The sequence below is a fragment of the Lygodium microphyllum genome, chromosome 26 (assembly GCF_053477565.2).
Source record: "Lygodium microphyllum isolate KBCC chromosome 26, Lygodium_microphyllum_v1.1.10, whole genome shotgun sequence".
NCBI classification, from domain to species: Eukaryota; Viridiplantae; Streptophyta; class Polypodiopsida; order Schizaeales; family Lygodiaceae; genus Lygodium; species Lygodium microphyllum.
The window spans coordinates 31083682-31090856 of record NC_141160.1 but is presented as its reverse complement, the minus strand read 5'-3'; the positions used below and the strand labels follow the sequence as shown (position 1 = coordinate 31090856).

General features: G+C 42.4%; 1 non-coding gene across 1 annotated transcript; it reads right to left on the bottom strand.

The window, feature by feature from the left end:
* Positions 1 to 6619: 6619 nt before the first annotated feature.
* Positions 6620 to 6818, bottom strand: LOC148013106 (U2 spliceosomal RNA). The gene has a single exon (XR_015688990.1). It is a non-coding gene; the product is annotated as a U2 spliceosomal RNA (small nuclear RNA).
* Positions 6819 to 7175: the final 357 nt, after the last annotated feature.

The following is a 7175-nucleotide window of genomic DNA, read 5'->3' as shown; positions in this document are numbered from 1 at the left end:
ATCAAAATTCGAGTCGACAATATCCTTCTCATCGTTATCCTTGTCATTGAGGAGATCAGTTGAGGACGATCATCTTGGTTATGATGCAGTAGGTCATCATGAGGCAACTAAGAGTCTCAACACAGTCCGCTCAAATTACCAACTCAAAAGCATGGCTTGATAGCAGGACAGGAGGATATTCCATTGACTTGCAGGTGTTGTTGATGAACAAATGATGGGTGTGATGATGGTTGTCATTGATGGAGGGCGTCGTGGTGGCTTGATTGGCTCCCAATCATGACGATGGCTAATCATGGGCAATGATCGCAAAAGGGCAGCATTTTAAGCATTTAAGCTTTTAAAGGTTATGTATTAAAGGTTAAGCTTCAAAAGCATAGCCTTAATGTTTTTAAAGCCAAAATTTTAAAAAGCCTTAGGTTTTTTTGGGAAAGCAAAAGCACAAACGTGTGAGAAAATCTATAAAAGGGAGGCACTGGGAGCCTTGCCTCTCCATCAAATTCTATGAGAGTGGCTCTTGAGTTCGAGCTTTGAGCTCCTCACCCTCCTTGAAGTTAAGTCCATCAAATTCTATGAGAGTGGCTCTTGAATATGAGCTTTGAGCTCCTCACCCTCCTTCAAGATCTCTCCTTCAAGTCCTCACATGGGGGTGGCTTTTGAGTACGAGCTTTGAGCTCCTCGCCCTCCTTGAAGATTTCTCCATCAAGTCCTCACATTCCACCTTCTTCTCTTCTTTCTCAGATCAAGACTACGACCTTGACTTTTGATTGGCCAGTGATCCTTTGCTTGCTTCAAAGAACAATTTGTCATCACAAGATCCATCTTCAGCTCTTCATATTTCTTTTTATCATATCCTTTAACTCCCCTTGACCAAGAGACTTTTGAACATGTATCTTGTGCATAGCTTTAATCAATGAGTATGTTTTCACATTCGCCTTGTATCTAAACTTCTTCTTCTGGATAATTATTTTGTGTTGAGTACTCTTAATCATTCTTTGTTTCCATCTCACAAAGCGTCCCTGACAAGCGACTTTCACGAACTCCCGCATGTTTTCCATGCGACAACAGTCGAGTGGACAATGTAAGTTTAGTAACCTTTCAAAACGTTTAGTTTGTGACCTTTCCAAATTCAATAGGACTAGTTACGAAGTTCAACATCATTCTAGGGGTTGGAGTTTAGACTTTAGCTTATGGATAGGAGGGGATTGCATTACACTCTCCCCCGTCTCTCACTCTCTTTGAACCACATATGATGTTAACCCTGTCTCATCTTTCATCGATTACAAAGTGCTATTCTTAGGTGAACACTAGAATACTATTAGGGGTGACCTATACACACTTCCCGTATGAAGTAGAATCAAGAGTCATGTGTTCTAAGCCTCACATTTCCTATGAGGAGATTGGGTAGTATTATACATGGATACAAGTTTTGGTCTATTGGAGGACTCCTCTAGGCCCAATGGAGGAGGCACCTCACATATAGTATCAAAGCCAAGGTTTGAAGGTTAAGTAGTTGACGGATAAAAGGAATTAATTAAGTAACCAAATCTGTTTGAATGAACTATTATTGAGTATTTTGCACTGACTCTAGTATACACACTATGGCCACATAAAATCATATATGAGGAAGTAGTGCACTTGCAAGATTTTTCTTTTCTTGATGTGTCAAACGGCCTTAGGATCATATAAAGAAGCTATATTTGAGATCTTAGAGATAATAATTATTCATCTATACTACAACCTCACCCTAAATCATGATATATGAGTAATTTTTTGCCATAGGATAGGTCATATATGGGATCTATGATGGCTAAAACTTCCTTCATCATTATGAGATGTGGAGGATTTGATGAGTTGAATGGTTAAGGATAGTCAAGATATATATTTTGTTTGCTGATTTTGACAAATGATTACTAGTCACTCAGTAATGAGGCTATGCCTAAGATATTGGTGGTCAATCGACAAATGTTGCATCAGAAATTAGGGGTGAATCGACAAGTGTTGCATTAGATAATACCACATGAAAGAGTAGTTGTAGTTCCAAGAAGGCCTAGTTTGAATTAGATGTTAGAGTTATTCCTAGGGACCACCAATATATTGTATTTGTTATGTATATGAGAGACCACCAAGATATGAGGAAATAAACATTGACTTTTCATAGCAAAAGGATTCATGAGATGGTGTTTTGGTATATCATCATGATTGTTTGTTTTAAAGAGCCTGAGTATTGAGCCTATGTTGATGATTGAGTTATTTTGGTAGATTAGTGATGGAACACACTTCATGCAAATGATTTTTGAAATCATGGATGTTGCTACTTGTCACTTGGATATATTGGAATTTTGAGAGAGTGTAATGATTGTTTTAGAAAAGACATATTTTTGGACCTATTTAAGTTTGCAAAGAAGCTATAAGTGGAGCCCAAGTTGGGGATAGGATGATCCATACTTTTACTTAGATTTGAGTTTGCATGAGGATGTGAAAATCCATCTCAAGCTATTAAAGTGGCTTGGGATCTCAAGCTAATATGACTAGTATGAGTAATCACACGAGGTTGCACTCCCTTGAGGTTGGCATAATTCCATGAAAACACATTCTAGAATTCCTTGGTCGAATGGTGATGTCTTCCAAGTGTTTATCTCCATTCAAACTGCCTCCTTTATATTTTCATAAAATATTAGTCCATTATCCCATTCCTCTATCACATAAGCACTTCGCATCTAGGGTCTTCCCATAAGATGTCATAATCCACGCCTTTCATCACAATGAGGTTCACTAAAAACTTGACTCCTGATGTCCTAATTTGTCAATCCTTTAATACACCAAACGGGTGAACCTTTATACCATTATCAAGGGTTACATTGAATCTAGCAATTTTGACAGGTGGACTTCCCCATGCTTGTAACATTATGTGGCTAAGAATGCTCACTCCTGCCCTTATGTCTACAATGCCTTTTTGTGTCGTATCTCCCAATGCCACATTGGGTAAGACCACATATATCTCAGTCCCTTTCGAGGATGCATTGATCTGTTGTCACCCTATTATAAGAGAGGGTGTTACATTTGGAATGTGAGTGTCATTATCTGCTTCTGTTGTTTCTCTTCTCTCTTTCATCTCAATACATACCTTGAACATACTCCAGAACCCTCAAATTTGTCTCATTAGTTGCCTTAATGGCAACGACACTTGTGTTGATATAAGAGCTCCTAATAAATTTGCATCAAGTTTATTGGTTACATTCCTATTGGATAGTTAAGTGTCCATCTCTAGGTCTAGTTGAGGCAAGGTGGGTTCCTCTGGATGGATGTGAGGTTCCTATCCTTAACTAGCTGTTGGTCATATATGTAAGGTGGTGAGGAGGGCGGCTCTACATTGGATATATCATGATCCTCATGTTCTAGCATAGATTGTTCTTTGACCCATCCCCTTACCTTTTCTGTGAAATCCATTTGGTGTCTCAAGTAGGTTATTCCCTTATCTTAGCACTTCCCTTTTCCTTAGTTTTTAGTGGTCCATCAAGAGACGAATCCAAGCAACATCGCCCGGCACTCCAATGGAACGTTACGGGGTTTGTCACCTAGGGTTTCTCGAGTTCGTCTCGCAACGGAACACATTCACGGCCGAACCAACTAGGATCGACGTGAAATTTGGATTCCTAGTGGTCAAGGTCTCGTGATAGCATTCTAACATTAGTCTTGGACATCCTACTTTACGCAGAAGTACCCAAGACGAAGCAGATCCATGCCACACTTGGTTCAAAGAGAAAGGGAAATGAGAGGGATGCACCGTTCAACCTCTCTACCCATAGGGCATAGTACCATTCCGGTCCCCTAAAATGGCATGAATCGAGATTCTAGCTTAACAATCTCTAAGGGTCACACATCAGTTAAACCTTATGAGAAGCCTCCGAGTTCTTTGGGACCACTCTGTCGTACGACAGACCCATTGGGGGTTCCGTCCACCTACATTTCTCAATAGGCCTTCTTTAGTTATTTAATTAAGTCCTACCACATTTATCTGTGACATTTAAAATCAGCTTCTTTAATTAGGCCTTTTAGGGAATAGGATTCGTTCGCATAATTTATAGCACATACACGAATACAGAGCAAGCAGTCCTTTTGACAAATAAGTTCAAACAAATTCCTTAACCTATCTTCAAGTTAATCTTTTTCTCTTGCCCATAGAGGAGAAATTATATGTCCCTTCCGCCGTGCAAAAGTAGTTCGTCCAAATCACATGGCACCACAATTTCCATCCTTTATCTAGAATAGGATCTTCTAACACCATAGACGTTGGGGCCACGGAGGTCCTCAACTCCATTCCAGACTTGGTAAGGGGTGTCCAGAGCTCCACCTGACCCGCAAGCTGCCTAGGAGTGAAACATTATTCCTGTGGTTGGCCTTTTCACCACTCGACCTTTGGCCCATGAATCGAGCAGTGCCCTTCTCGAGTTGATCCGCGGTGCAATCTTGGAGGTGATCCACCCGTGCAAAGAACCTTTTCTTAATTAAGTCATTTAAGAATCAGGCACAGTCAAGGTAGTCAGCCCTAATATCATCTTCCAAGAAAATATTCATGTATCCCCATGGCAATTTGTCATCACAAACCCCTGCCATGAATTTACCATCAATCACATGCACTTGGAATAATCATCCAGACAACAATCCAACAATCCGTTGAATGTAAAAGCATTTAGGATAGTGTTTGATCAACCAACAAAACCAATTGTATTTTTCCAACAAAGCAAGAATAGATGTGATAACATTTCCATCTACATATTCGCTCTCCCCCTTGGGATCTAAGAATGATACTATGCAAAATTTTACTTAACACTCCCTTCCTTTGGCTATGGCGTATGGTAAGGTTTCAAACACTATACAAGACGTAAGTTCTATTGATCACTTACATTGATCGATAACCCAACCTTCTTCCCAACAAGTACAAAAGTATTGGTCTTTCCTTGTGACTTAGGGTTTCCTAATCCTTGAGCTCTCCACTTGGCTTTGAGGCCTAGAGTTATTGTTTGTATCTAGCCTAACTCCGAATTGGATTGATGAAGGTAGTAGTTATCAGACGCATCTCAAGAAATCTTAGTTTTAATCCTTAGGATCATTGCTTGTACTAACTACACACATCATCAAAATCCCAATCTATCAAACGTGAGTTATCAGTTCGTGTTGTTGGCAAGAGCTTGGGCAAAGGCCTAGAGTTTGTAAGATGAATTTCGTTTAAACTAGGTTTCTTACCATGCAATCCATCAGGTGTGCAAGCTGCAACATACTTTCAGTGGTGCGATGAAAAACATATCTATTATTTACAAGAAAAGAGGAGTTGACAATACCTTGGAATCTTATATATTGCTTATATTGTGTATGGATTTTATTGCATAGCAACTTAATGCAATTTACTTCTCTTGGCCAGATAACCCGCCGCCATGCAGTCACGTTCTAGAAGAAACATCCACATTGCTAGGTCCAGGTGTATTGATACCCCGGCTTGTTTGGCTTGTGTCTTGGTCATCATGTTAAGTGGTATGGATGTGGCATCATCATACAGGGTTTTAATTTCCAAATAACCCCAAGGGAACTAATGGCATGTTTGAGCTACTTGTTGACCACACTCAAGGCATCATTGCAGCTGAGCTTTGTCGTTCTTAGCCTATTCCTTCTGAGGGCACTGGGAGGGGATGTGTCCAGGATGACTACAATTCCAACACATCATTGGTTCCTATGACTACATTCCTCCAGACCCTCATCCTCTTCCTTTGCCCAATGTCAACACCGAGATGGGCTTGTAGTCCATAAGAACCAGGTCTCCCTCTTCATTCGTATGAGATGTAGGGGTTTACATGAGGCTCCTCCTTGAGTGGTTCCTCTACATAATGCAAAGGAGTATATATATCACTCTGTGGCAAGGCAATGGTTGGTGCTGGAGGCTTAGGTATATCGATAAGATTAATGTCTAGTCTTTGATTATTGGGGACAGGTAGAGCTAATGGAGCTCCTTGACCAAATTGGAATTCCCGATTCATTGGATACTATGGCTGATAAGGTTGTTGGTATGGTAAGCGTTGGGGACAATCTACAATGGATAGCTTCATGCCGGTACTTGCTACAATTAGCACAAGTCCTAGGTCTCGGTTCAGGATACTCTGTCGGCAAATGGTTACCTCCGCAATATACACATTATTTGGATGTTTGTTCTAGCAGGCATCCGCAAGAAGGTGTCTTGAAGTTTGACAACCTCTAGCTTGAGGTCGGACATCTCCTGAGAGAAGTCCACTCCCTTGCCTTTATCCAGAAGGAGTAGGTAGGGGAAGGTGTAATTTATGAGAAGAGTCCTCTGCGGGGCGTGCGTGCCTCTTTCGGGCAACCGATATCCAGAAAAGGTAAGGTAAGGTGGCGTGTATCGCAAGCCACGGCGTATCCTGACGCCCGCCAATCAGAAGCTGCGACCGACGTCTCTGCCCCGCCGGCAACGCGCATGGCCTCTGCTCGCCTTGCCAGTGTCGACCATCACGCCCAGCTTCTTCTGCTCGCTGCCCTGCATGCACCGAGAGCCTGTTTTGTTAATGCTTACAAACGATTGAGCCGTCCGCCTTCGCTTTAGAATTGTGGGGGGAGGGGGTGCGCCGTGCGCTCCGAGGCAGTGCAATACGGAGGCGACGCGCGCAGCCCCGGGCAGCAAGCTGCCGGATGGGGCTGCCCCCGTGAAAGAAATTAGGTTAATATCGTAGTGACCCGATGGGCCACGTATCAGATATTAAACTGATAAGAACAGATACTACACTTGATCTTAGCCAAAAGGCCGAGAAAGGTATGAGGATCTTGGCGCCCCGACCCTTTGCTTTATACCCCCCGGGGGCTTGCCAGCTATTGCGCTTCCTTCCGCGTGCACCGCTCTCTCTGCCTACGGGACTCACAGGCAGGGAGCAAAAGCACCCATTCACTGTATGTGTACCAGAGTTTTGTTTTTTCCTTTTCTAACAAAACAGAAAAACCAAGGGACACGCGCCGTTCTCGCGATCCCGAACGTGTCGGAGAGGATCCCCCAGAAAACCAAAACACAACCACGCCGCCGTGCGCGATTCCCCCATTTTAGCCTCTTCACTGAGTTCCGTGCCGTGCCGCACACGAGGTATATCTCCCTAGAGCGTTTGTAGACATGCCATATGCTT